The sequence below is a fragment of the Ascidiella aspersa genome, chromosome 5 (genome assembly GCF_963924565.1).
Source record: "Ascidiella aspersa chromosome 5, kaAscAspe10.2, whole genome shotgun sequence".
Taxonomy (NCBI): Eukaryota; Metazoa; Chordata; class Ascidiacea; order Phlebobranchia; family Ascidiidae; genus Ascidiella; species Ascidiella aspersa.
The window spans coordinates 6,701,246-6,723,147 of record NC_139451.1 but is presented as its reverse complement, the minus strand read 5'-3'; the positions used below and the strand labels follow the sequence as shown (position 1 = coordinate 6,723,147).

The 21,902-nt window shown below is 34.3% G+C and overlaps 1 pseudogene across 1 annotated transcript; it reads left to right on the top strand.

The window, feature by feature from the left end:
* The first annotated feature begins 7,194 nt into the window (after window positions 1–7,194).
* On the top strand, window positions 7,195–12,602 carry LOC146141654 (uncharacterized; annotated as a pseudogene). Its single transcript, XR_014498760.1, has 19 exons — window positions 7,195–7,800; window positions 7,836–8,091; window positions 8,200–8,339; window positions 8,459–8,663; window positions 8,729–8,827; window positions 8,892–9,094; window positions 9,154–9,301; window positions 9,379–9,524; window positions 9,600–9,892; window positions 9,954–10,108; window positions 10,172–10,365; window positions 10,453–10,578; window positions 10,653–10,750; window positions 10,804–10,885; window positions 11,051–11,133; window positions 11,706–11,829; window positions 12,054–12,165; window positions 12,221–12,285; window positions 12,429–12,602. The product of XR_014498760.1 is annotated as an uncharacterized LOC146141654 (transcript).
* The last annotated feature ends 9,300 nt before the right edge of the window (window positions 12,603–21,902 follow it).

The window sequence follows — 21,902 nt, the reverse complement described above, 5'->3', positions numbered from 1 at the left end:
ATGGCTTTATTATTTGCCTGGTATACCAATCATAGAAATGTTTTTGGTTTATTTTAAGGTTTTTGGCAACTGGTTCATCGCAAAAACAACTTTCATATTCATTCCGTGTTGGACATACAACTGTTGGAGTAATTTTGCAAGAAACCTGTTCAGCACTTTGGACTGTCCTTGGTCCCAAATACCTCAAACCTTCAAGTACAGAAGATTGGTTTAATATTGCCGAGGACTTTGAAAAAGTTTGGAACTTTCCAAATTGTCTTGGTTCTTTGGATGGCAAACACATAAGGATAAAGTGCCCTCCAAACAGTGGCTCTGAATTTTAGAACTATAAAGGATATTTTTCACTAGTACTTTTGGCTTTGTGTGATGCCCATTACAGATTTATCTTAGTTGATATTGGTAATTCTGGACGTCACAGTGATGGAGGTGTGTTTTTAAATTCTGAGATGGGAAAAAGATTTGATAAAAACATGCTTGGCGTTCCTTTGCCAAGAAAGTTATCAAATTCATCTTTCATATGTCCTTATGTTATAGTTGGAGATGATGCATTTCCCCTAAAAAAATATCTTATGAAACCATATCCTGGAAAGTTTTTGCCCACAACAAAAAACATCTTTAACTATAGACTGAGCCGGGCTGGTAGGGTAGTTGAAAATGCTTTTGGCATTTTGGCAGTACGTTGGCAAATTTATTATAACATGATTAATTGCAGTCCTGAACTCGCTGAAAAGATTATTCAAGCAAGTATTGTATTGCATAACTATTTACAGAGTTCAACCGTTGTAACACCCAATTATGGGGATGTAAGCCTTAATTCTGGCGACTATGTCCCTGGTGGTTCTTGGAGGCAATCCATTCCAAACTCTGTCAACTTTCATAGAATTGGGGATATGGGATCAAATTTTTATGGCAATGACGCTAGATATATTAGAGATGAACTGTGTAAATATTTCAATACGTCTGGTGCTGTTTCCTGGCAATGGACAATTTAATTGGTCAACTGAACATATTTACAACTTATTATGATTTTTCATTTTTATTGTACATGTTAATGCTTTTTCAGATATTTTAGGAAAAATGGAAGACGAAAATTGGAACAGGCTTTTAATTGATTTAATTTCTAGTATGCCATTATTGTATAACCAGTATCACCCGGATAAGAAAAACAAGCATAAAACTGAAAGTGCGTGGAAGGAAGTGGCCACAAAAACAAACTCCACAGGTGTTTAGTAGTTTTTTTTTACACACACATTGTACAACTATTAATTCTTATTTTAACTGTTTTTAGTTAAACATTGCCAAATGAAATGGAGTAACCTGAAAAGTACCTATGCTCGAAAACATAAAAAAAGTACAGAAGTCCCCAGTGGGTCCGGTTTTCAACCACCAGAAACGTGGCCTTATTTTGATCAATTGAAATTTTTGGACAGTTATATAAAACATCGAAGGTATTATCCTGCAATTTGGTACTTTGCTTCTTTTTATAAAACTTTATTTTACAGTACAAAAGACAACTTTTTTGAAGAACCTTGTGGCTCTCGTATAATTCCTTCAACTGAAACCTCCAGTAACACAACAGAAAATGAAGCAAACTCTCCACTTGAATTTGATCCAGGAAGTCCCGAATCGGTATGTTCAAGTGCAACTGAACCTCCTTCTAACGGACCAAAAAATATTTTGCCAGCAGTGTGGAAATTCAGGTAAATACAACAATTACACTGAAATTAGTTTAATACTTTTATGTAACAATCCCTTTATTGCAGAGACAAATGTTAAATGTCATGGAGAAATCCAGTGAAAGATTAAAAACCTTAGATCAGCCATCAACAGACAGGTTTGATCACTTTGCAGCATTTGTTGCAGCAGAGCTGAGAGCGAAACCACCAAACGTTGTTGGATTATATGTACAACAAATTACAAGCATACTGTATTCTGTGATTTCACTGCAAGATGATGCTGTTTAAATGTTTTGTCCTATGTATTTTTTTTTCATTTCACTGCCTTTCAATTTTTTTTTCTTAAACTTGACATTTCTGAGCACTGTTTTGTAATTCATGTTTTTTATTTTTTGTATTGTCCTATTTTCTACTACACATTCCTTTCAGTGTTTCTACTTCTTTTTGCCACTGTTTATCTATACATTTGTGATTACCTATTTTAAGAAACTGTGAATAAAAAAGCAGTATTTTTCACTTTTGTTGTACCGTATTTAAAGAAAATATGGAAGTGTATTTAATGGTTTAAACATTTAGTATGTCAGCAAAAATTGTTTCGCTTAGTGTCAGAATGTATCAAATTAAACCAATTTTATGTAATCTAGCATTCAGATTGTAACCGACGATCGTTAGCAATGTGCATTAAACGTCGGTAGCAACCGCCGGCGTCGGTTCAGAGCATCGGACGGCGGTCGGACGACGGCTGGGAATTACCCTGTCGTTATCGTATCGTTTCGCGGTGTGCATCCAGCTATACACTCGCGTTGGTTACATTTAACATTTTTGTAACGAGAACATTTGAATAACGAAATACTGAAACGTAAATTTGATTTTACACAGCGCCAAAGATTAATCTACAAATTTTTTACCTTGATTCTTTTTAATATTATTCTACAATTGGCGCAACAACTTTTGTACCTAAGAAAATATTTTTATATCTGATTTCATATCATTTTAGATCGTGCTCGCCGAGATCCTTCCACAGTCCGGTCCCCATGCTGCGCACGTCGAAGAGGCCAACAGCGTTCTTTGGAACGTTGCTCGTCGTGAGAAACTTTCGTTTCTTCACTTCGACATCGGCGAGGAGAGGGAGATGTGGGGCGATGATGTGCATCTCTCTGATGCTGGTCTACGGAGGTACATGGCCAGCATCGAGGACCACATGGGCGCCCTCATCCAGCCTCGTGTGGTCCAGGAGAGAGAAGAAGTTCGTCACACGAGCGATGGTATGAAGGCCATTTATAATAAATTGTTTAAACGTTAACCACAAAGCAAAACAAAGAATGTTATTTTGTAAAAAATTATATGTTGATTAATACTATAGTCGGTTGTTTACGTTTCTAAAGGCAAGGGCCTTTAATTTTTGGTTTAAATACGAATATGTGATAAGCAAAACAGTAAATGGATTTCAATATACTGGTTAACCTAATTTAGGCAACCGCACATCATTTCAAAAATCACAAGGGTTTACCATGTAAGTTTTTTTTAAACTATTTGAACATCAGTGAGAAAAAGCAACGACTAAGTTAGGCCTTAAAAAATATGATTATTACGCCGCTAAAAGTTAGCTAATATTTCACAGAGAATTTACATTTTACTTACTTAATGTTCCTAGATGGTGCTTCAACATCGGCTGCTTGCCATCCTTTCCCAGAGCCACCTCGCAGCAGCAAGCGGTCCAAGCGCTCGTATCGCCCACTGTACTCCTTTGGATGCGTGGCGTTGCCTTCTCGAACCTGGCGGGAGGCCTCCTTCGGCCATGGGTGTTGGTGAGCGCCCGAAGCCTCTTACTGTCTTTCCTCCTCCTCCTTGGCCCGAAGCCTCCCTCTTACTGTCCCTCCTTCTTCGGCCAAAGGGTGTTGGTGAGCGCCCGAAGCCTCTTTCTATCCCTCCTTCTTCGGCCAAGGGTGTTGGTGAGCGCCCGAAGCCTCTTTCTGTCCCTCCTCCTTCTTCGGCCAAGGGTGTTGGTAAGCGCCCGAAGCCTCTCTTTCTGTCCCTCCTCCTTCTTCGGCCAAGGGTGTTGGTGAGCGCCCGAAGCCTCTTACTGTCTGTCCCTCCTTCTTCGGCCAAGGGTGTTGGTGAGCGCCCGAAGCCTCTTTCTGTCCCCCCTCCTTTGGCCAAGGGTGTTGGTGAGCGCCCGAAGCCTCTTTCTGTCCCTCCTCCTTCTTCGGCCAAGGGTGTTGTTGGTGAGCGCCCGAATCTCTTTCTGTCCCTCCTCCTTCCTCGGCCAAGGGTGTTGGTGAGCGCCCGAAGCCTCTTATTGTCCCTCCTTCTTTGGCCAAGGGTGTTGGTGAGCGCCCGAAGCCTCTTTCTGTCCCTCCTCCTTCTTCGGCCAAGGGTGTTGTTGGTGAGTGCCCAAGGCCCCTTACTGCTGTCCCTTCTTCTTCGGCCAAGGGTGTTGGTGAGTGCCCGAAGTCCCTTACTGTCCCTCCATCTTCTTTTTCGGCCAAAGAGGGTGTTCGCAAGTGCCCAAAGAGTCTTTTGTTGAGTCAGTTTGGAATTTTAGGTGCCCTATTTTGGTCTGTTTTGTGGAGTCTAGTTCATGGTTGCTTGTTTGTTAATCGGGGAGTGTGGTGTTTGGCACTTTTGCTTTTTTGGTTTCGTTGGTTTTTGCTACTTTATGCTTTATACTGCATGGTTGTGTCTTGGTCGTCAGAATAGGGATATCTGTTGTGTCAGGGGCTTTTGTACTTTTGAAAACATTTCTATTTTTTTTTATTTTATCTAATATGTTTACATTTTTGTCTTAGTTCCTTGTGCAATGTTTACTTACTAAACATTTTGGGACCCATTTTTCAATTGTTGTTTTTTTCTGTTGACCAGGTGCATATAGCTCCGATTTTTCCCTCTTATTGTAGAGACATTCAGCACAAAGTTAAATATTTTTGTTATTATAAAAAGCAAATGCGGGGCTTTAAATTGAAAGTTGGCGGCAGTCCAAATATAAAACTTGAAGACCAAATTGACTTACTTGCTTCATTTTTACATTCTCAGGGTTCAAAATGTCTCAACAAAGAGTTGGCAAAACAATTTTTGGCCAATAATTACTGGTTTAAGCACTTAACTTATCAAGTACGACTAAAGCGCATTTTGAGCCTTTATGAAAATAATAAACATACTGTCATGCAACACATAAACAAAATTGACAAGAAAAATAAATCTAATGGCAATACAGCATCACAGTACAACAAAAAAAAATTTTTTATACCAAAGCTGTAACATCTCTTGCAACATTGTTGGACTCCATTCCTGAAAACCTTCCATACGGAATTGCTGCCAAATATTTAAAAAGTATTTCAAAACCACCACATATGAAAAATATTAATAGAGTTATGCATAAGTGGACGTCAAACATGGTATTTCGGAAAAATGTTATTGCAAAATACAACTCTTTACATAACACTTGTTTTGATTTTGAAGAGGATATGTTTTCTCCATGTAAAAATAAAAAAGTATTGTATTGCATTTGTAAAAAACCCTCGGAAAAGCATGACCTAATGGTAGAATGTTCCACTTGTAAAGACTGGTTTCACCCTCCCTGTATTTTTAAAAATTCCTCACCAAGCCAATATTCTGAATCTAAATGGCATACCTTGGAGCTTGTCTGTCACGACAAGATGGTAAACTATAAAAATCAGGATAATGTTTTTTCACATCCAACAATAGCAGTTGACTCTGGTTTAATTGATTCTGATGGTGTAGATCAAATGTTGAATGATGGTAACAAAGTTGACTTGGTAGATAAGGAAACTGGTGTTTACTATGAAACGGATATTTTAGCTTTTAATAAAATTGGCGTTTGTGAGAATATTGACTGTGCATTATCTGTAAATAAAAATAATGGTTGTAATATTGAGGTTCCTAATAAAATTATTGAAAGTGTCAATGAAATATTTGACTTATCTGAGGATGTAATTGGTGTTTTTTATAATGATGGTGTAGTTGAAAATGATGATTTATTGTATTGTTTATGCCAAAAACCTTGTAAAGAGGATGACCTCATGGTTGAATGCTCAACCTGTGAGAACTGGTTTCATCCGCCATGTTTTTTAAACACTCTTCACCAGGTAGCTATCCCGAGTCAAAGTGGCAATATTTAGATTTGGTTTGTGAGGGAAAAGTTTATAAGGATGCAACTCCAGGTAGAGTTTATTATCACCCACCTATTCCTGGTTGTCATATTCAAAAAAATAACTTGAGATTAAACAATGTGAAGGCAACTAAGTTTTGTGATCCTGACAAACAATGTCCAGTTAGTGCTAAACAGATACTGTCCATAAGCCCCAAACAATTTGATAATGATTCCGTTGTATCTTTTGAATTTACATCAACCTCTTCCACTGGTTCCATTAATAATGACAAAATTACATCACCATCTTGGGTAAATGAAGAAACCTTATGTGACCTGGCCCAAATTCCTCAAGCAACCTTAAAATCATTTAAACTTACTAAAAATGTAAATGTAACAGATCAGTTTATTATAACACTTGATGAGTGGAAGAAGATGATTAAAAATAGATCAGAACATAATTTTGGAAGCGATTACTATAGAGAAGTTGTTTTAAAAAGGTTGAGGGAAATTTACTCGTGCTGTGTACCAAACATTTCAAGCCATTATTTAGTCGGGAGGGATGGAGTGGCACATATAAAAAACTCTGACCAGTGTTATAAGGAGGGTAGCATAAAGTTGTACTGTGGGCATAAAAATTATTGTGATTGTTTGATTAATATTTTAATTACGTTGCATTTTTATGTTGATCAGGTGGTTGCAAAAGTTAGCATTATAGGAACAAGAAATCATAAAATGGGATGCAAAAGGCGTAGGCGAGTTACAGGGGTATTTCGAACAAACTAGAAAATTTTCTTAAGGCTCAAACAGCTGTACAGCAGCACAGGGACTTATTTGAAAAACTCACACCGGAGGAGCGTTTGTCGGAGACGGGCTCAAAACCAAAATGTGCACATTGTGCGCACAATGTACATTTGCTATATGTGCACCGCATTCGAGGGTGCACATTGTGCGCACAATGTGCACTTGTCATATGTGCACCGCATTCGAAGGTGCGTCAAGATATAAATGACTCAAGGCAACTCAAAGGGCTGTAGTTTGACATAGAGTGGTTATAGAAAGAACAGCAACTGATATTTTGTAAGATGTTCAGTGCTAGGTCAAAGCCCCCTTTGGTCATTTATAGATGATTCATAGTCAATAAATAAAGGTTGTAAAGGTTAAGTTTTTTATATAAGTGTTTGAAAAGTGTTATGTTAAATTTAACAAAACCATTACTTGAGGTAATAAGGTACTCAGTACTACCAATCCCTTCCGGAAACTATTGCTGGCTGTAATTGAATATATAAATATTCTATGTAAAGATTCTGATTATAATATAGTAGGAGGTGGCAGCACTAGTAGGCGACTTATGACCAAAATATAATCTACCTTTAAGTAGTTCTGCATAGCACATAAGGTAAGCAATTTTTAAAACAACTGCTCCCAATTAAAATAACCACATTTTATCATATTTCTTCAGTCAAGAAAAGTCACAGATGCAAAACTTGCGGTGAAGAATTTAAAGAAAAACAGATTTTAAAAAAGCACAGTGAAATACACCATGAATCAGGAACACTTCCTTCTGTCTGTATTGACAAACAGAATGGAATTTTCATGGTTGCAAGAAGCAAAAGGGGCCTAATTGCCCCTATTCATGTAAGAAGCCACAAATACAAGCAAATACAGGTGTGTGGCAATGTCAATTGCAACACTTTAATGATGTCTGGCAATTTGAAAAACCCAGCTTTGGACTGCATCCACTTAAAATCCGTTGGAACTGCTTTAATGACAAAACATGTTGAGCTTGATTTAAGTTATCTAACTAAGCTTGCCGTGATTGGTTTAATAAAGGAAAGTAGTATACCCATTTACAAAAAGTTGTATGACCTTAGTATCACTGAGGATTGTCCTTTGATTGTATTGGCTGATTTTTCAAAGTTTGGTGTAAGTACAAGAGTTCAGTATTTTTCTGTTTTTACTGGACTAAATGAATATTACTCTCCCTTTGGGAGAAAATAAGAGGTAAGGTTTTAGGTTTTGTTTATATATATATATATATTTTCTGTTAGGCACAAAGTGCATCTAATCGATATGCAAATCTATTTAGTCGTAAGTGTGAAATCTCAAAGGAAGATGATTCAATGATGCAATACTTGTTAAAGACAAAAGTTATCCCAGAAATCTTGCCTCCCCATTTACTAAAAACCCAATCGCCTCCGCCCACACTGTCTCCTGAAGAAATTTCCTGTCCTGTATGTGATTCAGAACTAAAGGCAGATAAAAACACCAAAGGAACTGTATATGGCCTAGAAAAAGTTTGGAAAGGTAAATTTAGAACTCAGTATTGGTTACAATTTAAAAATATGTTTTATTCTGCATGTTGTTGTTACTTTTGCTATACTTTATGTATGTCTCTTTTCTTTACATTTTCAGGGATTTCGGTTGGTTCAAAAATATGCACCAAGTGCAATTTTAAGTTGCGTTTTCAAGAATTTTCAACAGGTTTTCACAACTTTGATTGCCATACTATTCTTTCTTTGGGCTTGTGTCATTATTTAATGCGGGCAATCCATGTGAGTTTTTAAGGGCATTAAAAACAATAACAGTGTGCCAATTAATGCACAGTGTTGAATTAAAATGTGGGTTGTGAATTGCTAAATTTATTTTGCAAGATTTCCCAACTTTTTTGCAGAATCATGTTGCTGTAGAAACAGCAATCAAAATGCTCTACAGCAATGAAAATACAACAAATTTGCCATTTGATAAAATTAGAAATGGGTTTTACCATTTTTGTGCTTTGACAGATATAAAATATGATTTTGCAGGTCTACTTTGTGGCCCACACCCAAAGGTTGTTATTGGAGATGGTAATTGGAAAAACACCTGTCAAATACCAAGTAGGATATGATGTTTATTATTTAGTTTCAACAAATAGGGTTGGTTTACATTATTGTTTTCTTAGTGGAAAGCATAAAAGTACCTGAGATGCAACATGACCATGTACACATGCCACAACAGTGGGACGCTTATAAAAAAGAAATCTTAGGACGAGGTTTTTATGGTAAGCTGTTTATTTTAAACCTATACTAAAGTTAGATTAATTTATTTCCAATATTTATTTACAGGATCTAGGGAAAATCCATGGAAAATTGAAATAACTTATTCATCTATTGCTCCATGGATGGGAAATTTTACAAGGAAAGGGGATTTAGTTCCGAGTACAGAATACAAAAAAGTAAACACAATAAACTGCAAAAAGACCGGGTCTACTAAAGTATGCCATGTATCGCAAGAGGAAATTCTTAATGCCTTGCATTCAAAATCATCGGTAAAGTTTGTATCTTTGTAATTCGTGGTATGTTTGATAAATCATATATTTTTTTACAGACGGCCTTGAAAAAATTAAAAGATCTATGTCAAACCATTGGAATGGACCCATCAGGGAGTAGAGAAGATGTGGTTAATCGCTTAAATTAAATCATTTTATTCAAAGACATTTATCCTAAAATGTTTAGGCACCTTAAGAAATGTGGAGGTAGATAAACAAATATTGTTTCCTAATTTCTATAGATAGCTTGAAATTGTAAGGTGAAATACATCACAAATGTTTAGGAGGAATTGTTCATTTTCGGTGTATTCATGGCGTTGCTGTTTACATGAAATTTACTTTACGACAAGAGAGCGCAAGGGATTATGTAGATGGCATATTATCTTTTTTTGAAAGACCAAATGTTGTTGTCACAGACATAGCTGCCCAAGTAAGTGGTGGCTGTGGTGCTAACTATTTAAAAATAAATTTGACCAATTAACGTATTATAAAAACATTTTTTTAGATTGCACATCATGGAGAGAACAGACAGCCAGGCTTATTTACACCACACTTAGGAATGCTTTTTGAATGGTCAGATGAAAACTTAAATAAAGCGAAATTAGGAGAATTGAAACCAATTAACTTAGACCTTAATTAAAAAAACTGTCCAAATTATTACAGTTTAAATGATAAATTCCACCATAAGTTGAAGAAGCAATCTGCTGAGAAAGCCTTTCGGGATCTACGAATGTGCAAAGATCTATCCATAAACAGCAGTATTGCAGAGCAGTGCAACGCCATTATGAAACTAGACAGGTTGTTTTTCTAATTTTACTTTATAATTAAAGAATAACTTAAATATACACATTATTTTCAGACCATCATTTTCATCAATGAATGTAGTAAATTTTTTATACATGTCACGTCTGAGTTTGCAGTTGCAAAATTCAGCTTTGAATGAAAAAAATTTAAAAAGAGCAAGAAGTGACTTTGGAGAAGTTGCAGATAATCTTGAACACAACTTTTATTCAAGTAAAATATTAGTAAGTTAAGCCTTACACTTTAAAAACTTTAATGTGTTTTATTATAATCCAGGGGTTAGCAAAGAAGATGTTTCTATTAAAAATAAAAGAAGTTTCAAAAAATGTGTTGAAGAGCAAATCAAACAAGATTTGCGACAGAACCAAAACAATAAAAGAAAAAGTTCCGTTGAAAGTGAAAGTAGCTCTTGCTCTGGAAGTGAAACAGAGTTCACTGCAAGAAATCTGGATTTAAGTGTTGTAAAAAGGGTAAAACTTTTTTTAATTTTAAACTTTCTTTAATGTTAAACTTTCTTCTAATTTCAAAAAAAAAAAACTTAATAATTTATAATTGAGATTGATCAACTATGGCATACTGAGCCACATCATTTGGTAGTTGCAAGGTTGATAACTCATGAGGCTACAATTCTGCGACACTCTGAATTTTGTTCTTTGGCACCGGATAACTGGGTTTCTTCTTCGGTAATTCACTCTTTAAAAACTTCTTAAAATTTATAATTTTACATTATTTTTTGAAAGTTATATTTTTTTTACAGGTCCTTGATTATTTAATTAGAGCTACTTCACCATCAGATAAAGTTTTTGTAATGGATTGCTTTATCGTGAACACCATTTTTGACAGACCCTACAAAAGGTTGGGATTAATTATAAATACTATTTGTTTTCAGCAGAATGCCATCTTATTATAAACATTTTACAGATTGCTTTGTCTGAATACAATCTAATTTTGGGTGCCTATAACAAAAATCAAAATCACTGGAATTTGTTTGTGAGTATTGAATTTAAGATAGAAGAGTTGAATTTGTTTAAAAATAGTCTTTCGTTCTCCATTTGTGATTTATTTTACTTGGAAAATATTATTCAGCAAAAATAATAAAACTGACAAATTTAAAGGTTAGTTATTAATAATGTTATGTTTTTTCTTTTTTGCTAGGTTGCACATGTGCAAAGCAAGTGTCTATATCTAATTGATCCTTGTGGAACCAAACCGACTCTTGATGTAGTTACATTGTTTAAGTGAGTGTTTGAGACTGGTATTAGTAAGTATAGATCAGTGGTGGGCAAAACGCAGCTTGTGAGAGCCGTATGCAGTCATTTGACATGATTTTGTGTCTCTTTATTTTAAAAGTAATTTCAAAAAAGGGTTAAATAAGCGTATCTCATAATGTTTTAACTATGTTTCCTTTATTAATGTTTTTTTCATGGAACCTTCTCACTAAACCAGTTTAACATGTGATGTAACAATCCTGCTTCAAAGAGCCAAACCTCGAAGGTGTCTGGCTGTGGCATTGGCTTTAAATAACACAGTCTTGCATATATCCATCGTTAGCCACCTTGTATTCAAAATCTGTAGTGACCTCCAGAACCCATTGTCGCGTGGTTGTACAAAAACAAACTCATTCATTTTACAAGCTATTATTCATTTTATGTGACCCTTTAAACTCCTGAATGCTTCCTTTATAGTTTGCTTCTCTTTTGCACATTTTCTTTTACAGATAGGTTTTTAGGTCTGGTAATGGCCTTAATATATAAACTTTTAAATAATAATATTTTCTTGAAGCAAATTAACTTTAGTAAATTATATTTAGACAATATTTAAATTCAAGAAAAAATCTAAAAGATCAATCATTAACAAACCAAAATTGGACGCTAAGTCATATTGACCATCCTTTACAAATTGATGGGCACAGCTGTGGGATCTTTGTACTAAAGGTATTTCTGTTATCATATGACCATCTGCATTTTAGTACGCAGTGTATTTATCTGTATTAAACCCCTAAAGAAACTCAATTAGTATGTTTTGATTCTAAATGAGACCGCCAAGTGTTTTAATGCTTGTTTTGTGCCACATGTTTTAAATAAACATTTTTTTCTTGCTATATGTATAAAGAGTTGCCTGCCACACTGCCCTGTTTTAAACATTATGTTGTATGCAGATTGCTGAATATCTATTGAATTCATTTAGTGAAAAGATCAGCTTTTCAAGTACACGAAATGACATAAAAAACTTAAGATACTACTTCGCCAAAAAAATTTTGAACTCGTCAGGTATGCAAAACTAATTCAGTATTTTAGATTTAATTTTTAATTCAAGTGCATTTAGACACGCTTGTGGACTCATCATGCAGAATGTGTGGAGACAGCGAGTCAATAGGGACAGGACATTGGGTAGGTGCCCAAAATATATCTGCTTATGTGTGAAACAGTTAACTTTTGAGTATCACCTAGTCCTAATGTACATGTATACTAATATCTAACTGGACAAATGCCTGTTCTAAAAAAATGGAGTTTAACTGAAATTATTTTTAAAGATTTGCTGTGACTCATGCAACAGATGGTTTCATGCTTTCTGCATGAATTTGTCAAAGCACGATGTGGAAAAATTTGCAAACAAAAGCTAGGAATGTCCAGTTTGTGTTTGATTCTTGACCTTATTGGATGTTGCATAAATGTATGCCTTCACTTTCTATTCTCAGTAATTATATTTTTTCTGTAATCATTTTTCTATGTTCATCTTCAATTTCCCTTCACTGTAATTGATTTTAAGATTTTTTAATACGATGGCCTTTCATTTTTTGTTCATCTTTAATTTCTTTTTACTATAATTACTTTTTTCTTTGTCATTTGAGATTATATTTAAGTGTGTTTTTTTCTATTTTTGTGGCATTTTTATATTACCTATCTATTAATAATATTTTGTTTATAATCGAGTATTTCGCAAATATTGCTGCTGCAGTTTAGGTTACACTTTCCGCCTAAAATTTTTCTATTTAACCATTTCCAACTTCTTATCTTGCTTTAGGTTTTTTGCTATATGCATGCTGTGACACCTTCAATTTTCTATTTTTGTAAAATAAACTTTTGTGTTAAAGTTTTTTAAATCTACGGAATTATGGCTTTACTTAACATCGAACAATAACTTATTTTATAATAACCAACAATTCTTTTTTTTAATGCAGTAAATCACCGAGGTCAATCGAGCCATGAATTACGAAAGTTGTATTCAGGAGTCCTTAATCTTAAAAAAAAAAATGTAAGCTAAAGGATCGCTGTTCAATATTCAACCATTTCTAACCAATTTTTTAATAAGCTAACAAATTAAAATGCAATATTGCAGTCAAATTAGATTAAAAATAGTCAAACATAAATCTTTAAATTCAAGACGTGTTGCCTTACGTTTGAAAAGTCTAGCAACATGCAATTGGGTAGGGGTGCCAAAACTTGACATTTTATTGCGATAACCAATATTGTGGAAAAACAGTATCACAAGCCAATAGCAAATGACGTCATAACCATATTTTCCAGTTATGCTCACTACAAGAACAACACAGGCAAAACTTATAAAATTACAACACAGGCAAACTTATTTTCGTTGTGAAGTAGCACACATTTCAAACTTCTTTGAGGAGCTCTCAATGAATAACCAATATCTTCTGGTTTATATTCAAGCAGACCCATATAACGAAGTATTTCGATGATATTACAGTACAGAAAAAATCTTCTTAGGATAAAAATTGCATTAACATTTCTTCTCTGACCCGGTAAAACGTTATTTGATGTCGAATCAAAAATGTTATGGAGGCGAGAAGACCGGACTTCAGACGATTCTTTAGATAAACCTAAATCACGAATTAGGTCATTTAGCTGATCTTGAGTAAAAGGCTTCGGTTTACTCTGATCTGTGAAGATGTAGAGAAGTCGGTGTCATTGCAGCTGCTACTATTGCCATCTTCGTCTTCCACTACATCCAACATCGAAGCTTCATCCGAAATCAAATCGGTCAGGGGCGTAAAAACGGGAACAGGAATTTTCGGGGAATGTGGTGATCCTTATCTTCTCGCCAAACCATAGGGATTCAAAATTGCATGGATTTGACTTTACCTTGAGTCCATAAGCGCAAAGTTTCAGTGAAATGCTTACAGACTATGTGAGGTGCCCAGCATTTCTTGATCTCCCTACTTCATGCCCAAGTACACTTTGTAAGCACTCTTGGGACATATTTTGGTAATTACGACACTTTTTCTTAAAACACCCGTGAATTAAATTTTCTGAAAACGTTAAAGCATAAATTAAAGTTACAGTTTAAGGTACAACATAATTATTCAGCTCAAGTGGAAGGATAAATAGGCCTAAGCTGTCTATTCAGCTAATAACTTTTTTCAGATAAAACTAACTATAGCCTTATCAGTGCGCTACAAAGCTTATGTTACTGCTTTATAGGAGAGAGGGATATTGATATAAGGCCTTATTTACCTCCCAAGCGAGACATTTGTGCCAGACATCTCAACATTAAGGCAAAATTAAATAGCTGCTTCACATTGCTTCAGCTTTTATTAACTCATGTTACTCACTAGCATACATTTTTCATGGTATATAGGAGAAGCAATATCTTAAAAAGTCGAGCCAATTCAGCAAAAGTAATGGGATTTTCGGACTCAGAGCCCCATATATACCCCTAAATCGATCTAACATATCATGCCTTTTCAAAAAAAAAAAAAAATTTGTTGGCCTGTGAATACATTCACTCGATATAATCGGAAATCCATAGAATGGGAATTAATTTGAAAAATATATAATATAAAAATAATTGCACGAACGATAACATACATTACTTCACCTTCTCAATACAATAAACATCATCGGAAAAATCGTTTAATATAAAGTTATTTGTTATAGTGCATAACTTGCACTAATGTGCAATTAACCGCCAAATGTCGCAAGTGGATCGGTGCACATATCGCAAGTGCACATTATGCGCACAAAGTGCACGTTTTGATTCGTGCACATAATGTGCACTTGCGATATGTGCACGGTTCGGTGCACATTGGAAGGTGCACATTGTGCGCACAATGTGCACATTTTGGTTTTGAGTCCTGTTGGTTTGTCGGGATCACACACTTATTTACCATCACAATCTGTCCTTAATAACATTAAAAGTAAATCAAATTTAAAGCACAGGATAAGTAAACTTTGGTATTTCAACCTAGATAGGTTATGTAAAAATTGGCGTCCTTTTGTTAGGCAAATTCGACTAACGCCACCAATGGTTGTTTTGTACTCAAATCCTCAGCTTAAAATTTATTTTGAAATTTGCCAAAAAGATATTGTTTATTTAGATGCAACTGGCAGTGTTTTGCGTAGGGCAGATTGTTTTAGTGACTTTCAAGTGTATACTTTGTTAATTAGAAATCCATTGAAAGGAGGAGTCCCACTGCCGGTTGCTACTTTTGTCAGCACATGTCATGATTCAATTAGTATAAGTCACTTTTTAGAAAGTTTTTTGTTTTCTGTTTTGCGGGAATGTCACGAGGCTAAAAAACCGTCCCTTATTATTGTTGATGGCTCCATGGCCATGTGGAATGGTGTCCTCAAGGCTATGTGTCAAGAGACAAGGTTGCAATTTTACGAACGTTGCTTTAGAATTGTATGTGGCACTCCCAATAAAACAGATATGCAAAAAACTGTGATTCATAACTGTTATAGCCATACCATGAAAGCAGCTAAATCGTTTTGCATCAAACATGTAACAAATAAAACTAATAATTGCACATTTCTCTATATTTTAAATTTAATGTTTAAAGTTTTTCAAAGTTATGTTCAACTGTTTACAGCTTTTTTGTTCTAACTAATTGTAAACATACTTCAGTTGATGTTAAAAGGCATTTTTCCAACTTAGCTCCACCCAAATTTTCAACAGAAGACACAGATAGTACAGACCATGATCTTGAAAATGTTTTTGCTCAACTTTGATTTCATTTTTTGTAGTAAAGCATTGGACGAAACTGAAGAAGGAAAATCCCCTTTTTTTAGTTGCTTTAAAAAGCAGCTTGATAAATTTCTTCATTCAGATATTTATCATTTCCACTCTGCAGAAAACATTGAATCTCCAAGTAATATATATTTTGATCAAGGGTTTTGCGCAAAAGTTGTTCGCCATATACTTAGTCGTATATGCTCCACCTCTAAATTGATGCTTGGGGATTTTTCACGGCACATAGTTGAAGGGAAATCAACTCCTGAGCAAGTTAATGGTATATGGCCTTTAAATCAAAGTGTAACATTTTACAACAAACCTCTTTTCAAACAATCCTACAGAACAATTTAACACAGGGTGTAATTGAAGGGCACTTTAGAGACATGAAAACAAATTATTTAAAAAACAAACGAATGGCTAGGATTGACGATTTTGTTGTAAATTATCAAGCCGCAATTAAGGTACAAGAAAAAATGTTTGCAGATTCCATAATATTAGGCTCAAATAAACCAAAAAGTAAAAAAATATCAAAAGTTTTTGATGAGACTATTCATTCAACTCCGGTGGTTCAATCTAAATTTAAAAAACGAAAACGTAATAGCAAAGGTTATTATTCTTCAAATAAGTGTGCCAAAAAAATTCGCTATGAAAACCTAGACAACTTTGATGAGGGGCACCCCAAGCAAATACTTTCACAAACTCAAGTAATACAGCATTTTAATTTTATCCCATCAGAAAATGAGATTAAAAATGTAATACAACCCATATGTAGTTTTATTTGGCATCAGTGTAATCTAAAGAATTGCATTAATGATGTAGCACTTGTCACTGGCAATAATGAATCATGATCATGGTTTGATTTGTGTTCTCTTTGTACAAACCCTGTTGGTAAAACTTATCGTGCAATGCTTTCAGCTATTGGTAGTAAATTTTTTAAAATAGGCTGGCTTACGGATAAAGTTGTTGACTGCTACATTTCAAGAACTGTAAATTTGTGCAACTCGCTGTTAAAAACGCAAGAATTTGTTTGTTTGGATAGTATATTGGTTGGTCAATTCCTAAAAGGAAAAACATACAGAAACTTAATCACAGCATTAAAACCAATTTTAAATAAAAGTAACAAAATTCGCAATAATGTTTTTCTACCCTTGTTGAGAAATAATCATTTTTTGGTCATTTGGTTTAATAAAAGTAAAGTTACCTTAACATTGTTTGACTCTGGAGATTTTGACTCTCAGGATTTGGTTTTTGATATAAAAAAATATTTGTTTCCTGTAATTGAACGATCTACCCAGTTTTATTATGCAATGGTAAGAAGGTCGATCAAACGGATGATTTGAGTTGTGGAGTTTGTTTTGTTGTTGATTCAATATGTTGTGACGTTACTGGATATGGTCAAACCAATTTTAATCAAACTTACTTTCGAATGTGGGTATTATATTCTTTTATACAGGATTCAATAAGATGCGACCCCAAAATTTCCCATTATTTAGAATCGTCAAAATCTGTTGCAATTGGCCTCCCAAATTTTGCCAATAATTGCTGGTTAAATAGTTTTTTGCAGGCTGTCAAAAGTGTTTCCCCATCTGATCATGTTTATGAGGTTACCAATACTACAAGTGATAAAATTGCTTCAGTCATTTGTCTTTTGGCAAAAAATAAAATTGAAATTCAAAGGTTTAAGGAAATGTACTATGCAGTTAGTGCTGATACACATTTAAAATATTGTGAACAATTTGATGTAAGTGAATTTATGTTGCTGTGTAATTTTTCAACCATTTTGGATAATTGTGGTTTAAAGAGTTTGTTTAAGATACAAGCATCTAGAACATGTGAAGTTTGCCAAAACATAAACACTGTGACTAGCTCAAATCAGCCATTTTACACTATCCCTATGTTTCCTGATCAAAACGAAAATTCAAATTTAAGTTCTTACTTGGATCGAGCGTTTAAAGATGTTAATTTGTCCTGTTTTGTTTGTAATGAACATTATGATATTGGTACTAAAGGAATTATGGTAGGCTGTCCCGACATAATTTGTTTAATTCTTGGGCGGAATGGATTTGGTTCGAAAAGTTTAAGAAAAGTTGTACCTGATAAATCGATCAAAGTTAATGACAGTTCGGAAATTGTTTATAATTTATCAAGTATAATTGTTCATTTGGGCATAAGTGTTTCTGTTGGTCGGATTTACGTTACCTATAGTTTTGATGGTGATATCATTATTGAATTTAATGATGAAAGAGTGTTAAAGTAGTTGTTTGGGCTGAAATTGAAGAAACTATATTAAAAAATTCGTATGTGTTCTTTTATAAGCGGCAAGTCAACTTGGTGAACCTTTGTCAAGATCCACCTGAACTAAATTTGTCACATGATTTAGAAAATGTTGAAACCATTTCAGAAGAAATACCCTCAAAAATATGTAACACTGATCATGGAAAATCGTTAGATAATCGAACGGTCGTTAAAAGAAGGCGTCGAATTATTCCTGATATGAGTAAACTAACGTCAGAAAAAATTCAGTTTTGTGAAAGCATTAAATTTTCCATAGAAGAAAAACATGCAGAGCACTTTTCATTTGTTAAATTAGATAAATTTAAAAATATTTTTTTTGATATATGCAATCGGATCCGAACAATAATTGAAACGCCACAGTCAATCGCAGAAAACATCACAAGTTGTTGTCTGCATTTGCTTTTTGTAAATAGGAAACAATCATGTTTGTTTAAGTTTAATTTGACAGTTCACTTGGACCGTGGTAGTTTAAACTATGACCAGCGAAATGTTTTGTATAGCTACATTGAAAGTGAATTTTGTAACTATAAATATCGAGCAACCAAATTATTTGATGGTTTTTTGTATCAAAAAACTTTTTCAGGAATGGAGTTTAAAGTAAATGATTCAAAAAGTCAAAATTATTGTAAATCTGTGGAAGAACTAAATAAATTACATATTAAGGGATATTTCAGTAATGTTGCGCAAGCCATGAGGCGTTTATATTTTATGAGATGTTGTTAAATAAAATGACCTATCATGATGCATCTTCTAAGTTAGGGTACAAAACGAGCACTTACAAATCATAGCTGACAATGAATATGTGATAGAAAATACCGTTATATAAAGTTGCTTATGGTCATATTTTTAAATATTTAGTGTTGCGTACTTGGCCATGTTTTTTGTTAAAGGTTTTCTTTAAGCTTTTAAAATTTTATTTATTTTTTATATTCTTTTGTTTAATAAAAATTTGTTAATTTTTATACATTTGTTCTTTGCCAGTTACTTTGCCCATTTCCAAACCAGCCATGAATATATTTTTTCTATGATAACAAAAAACAGATTACTTCTGGAAAAATTAGTATCAAGTTGTAAAAATGTCTATTTATTCATGCCAATATAGACATACAGATACAAAGCCAAATTTAACTTGACGAATTTCAAATAAAATGTACTGTTTTTATATTTTAGATAAGAAAAGCACATTAAAAGCATCATACCTCCAATTCGAAATTCTTCATACTAAAGTCAAGAACGCTGTTTTGGTTGCAAGGCCTTTCAAATGTGAGTATATATCTTTTGTAAACATAAACAAAGGATTGTAGTTACAGTGCCTCATAAACTTTGGCTTGAAGTAAATATTCAAAAAATATTTTGTTGTGGATAAAATAATGCAACTTTTCCAAATAAAGTTAATGTTCATGAACTGTTTTCAAATGTATTTTTCTATTAAAACATAAAACAGTTAACTTCTAGAAAAATTAGTATTAAGTTGTGAATATGTCTGTTTATTTATGCCAATACTGACATACAAAGACAAAGGTAACTTGACGAATTTCAAATAAAGTGTACTGTTTTTATACTTTAGATAAGAAAAACACATGGAAAGCATCAATGTACTACACCTCCAAGTCGAATTTTTTCAAGTAAAGTAGCGCTGTTTTAGTTGCAAGGCCTTTCAAATGTGAGTATATTTTTTGTAAACAAAGGATTGTAGTTACAGTGCCTCATAAACTTTGGCTTGAAGTAAATATTCAAAAAATATTTTGTTGTGGATAAAATAATGCAACTTTTCCAAATAAAGTTAATATTCATGAACTGTTTTCAAATACAAAATATTATATTTTCCCACAGCCATTTTTAACATCATTTATGTTATGCATTTTAAGGTGAAACGAAAGAAAGAAGGCCAAAATTCTAACTAAGAAAGCTTTGCCAATCTTCATTGATGCTAATGTCATTATCGTCTTTCATTAATAACACTATCATTACTGTCTTTCATTGATAACGCTGTCATTACAATTTATAGTGCAAAATGTAATCAACTCTACATGACATCAACAATGTAAATTTTATCCGCATGCAACCAAAAAATGCAATATTCTTAATAAAAAGAGTCAAGATTGGTATAAAAAGTGGTGAATATCTATAGGAGATAGTCATGTGATTAGAAAATTGCTAATTTGGAATAACAATATAGCAATACAACCAACCCTAAAGTAATTTTAACGAGCATTCTGCACAAATATAACAGATAAAACATAGGCGTAGCCAGGGGGCCTAAGGGGCTATGGCACCTTTTGAGTATTGCGTTTAACGCTCAGTCAGTTGATGCTCTAAACCAGTGTTTCCCAACCTTTTTTGCACTAGTGCCCCCTTGGGCTCAATATTATTTCATATCGCCCCCTAATCTTGCGTTACAGTAAAGTATTATATTAATCATAGTCTAACATCATATGGTCTTCACTTTCGTATCGATAAGCTGTCAGTCATAGTTAAGGCTGTCTAACATACATTCACTATTGGAATTTATACATACATTATTTTACCAGGTTATGTTATTTCCAGGAAAATTTCATATCTTTCTGCACCAAGACTTTAAATCCTTTTCTAGTCGCGGGCACCAACCAAACTCATAAAGGTCCCTGTGGGCCGCACAAAATGTTAACTTAGAAAAATGTTAGAACAACTGTGAATCAGGCGGGTCCCGGATTTTTTCATACAAACTACTAATGAAATATGTAATAGTGTTTGTTAATATTTTGAAGTCCTGGCGAGCGAAGCGAGCGCGATTTTTTTGGGGTATAACGGCATTTCTTTTAAATTTCCTGCTATAGTTTTTATTACATTGGCAAAAAAATAAAAAATATATGTCCAATATTTTTGAAAACGTTTTCCGTTTGTCCGCGACACACTTGGCAGCCTTCCACGTCCCAACGGTAGAGAAGCGCTGATCTAGTCCAAAGACAGCATCAAAACGTAAATAAACTGGACGTAGAAACATAATTCGCGCGAAGCCCGAAAATTTTTCACCCGAACTAAGTGAAAATAGTCGAAAAGTATTTAAAATGGACTCGTGTCTAGTTGTCAAAGAGGTGGCGGGTCGAGGGTCGTAAGTTTGCGACCCCTGCTTTAAATATACAAACATTTTGCCGCGTATAAAACGGTAAAACGCAACAGCAACCAACAGCTTTACATAAGAAAGCCAATTATTACGTAACAATGGTCGGGAACTACTACAGTTCGCAGTACGGAAGTTGTCATTTAAGGTTAAAAGTTACCTACGTCCTACAGTGCTGTTTGTTACTATTTTTATGTGAACTTTTTATAAAATGTTGATGTAAGTACTGTTATGTAACGCCCCCTTATGTGCGTTCAGCGCCCCCCAAATTATGAAAAGACTCAAAACGCCCCCCTTGTAACTCGCCAACGCCCACAAGGGGGCGATACCGCCCACGTTGGGAACCTCTGTTCTAAACGGTCTGCTAGCATTGTTTTTGTGTTCGTTACAGCAGTTAATACAATGACAAAAGCTAAACAAAAAAGTCCAAATTTTTTGTCCCCCCCCCCCAAAAATTTTTTGGCTGGCTACGCCACTGAGACAAAAACCTAAAACAACCACGGTATTATTCATTAGTTTGAAATAGTCAAAAAGACCAGAAATAAAACCTGGAATTCGGTTTAGGCTTAGACTCAAAACAAAGCAAACTATAAATTCCAGGAACAAAGACATTGTTTAATAATGTCAACTAAACTT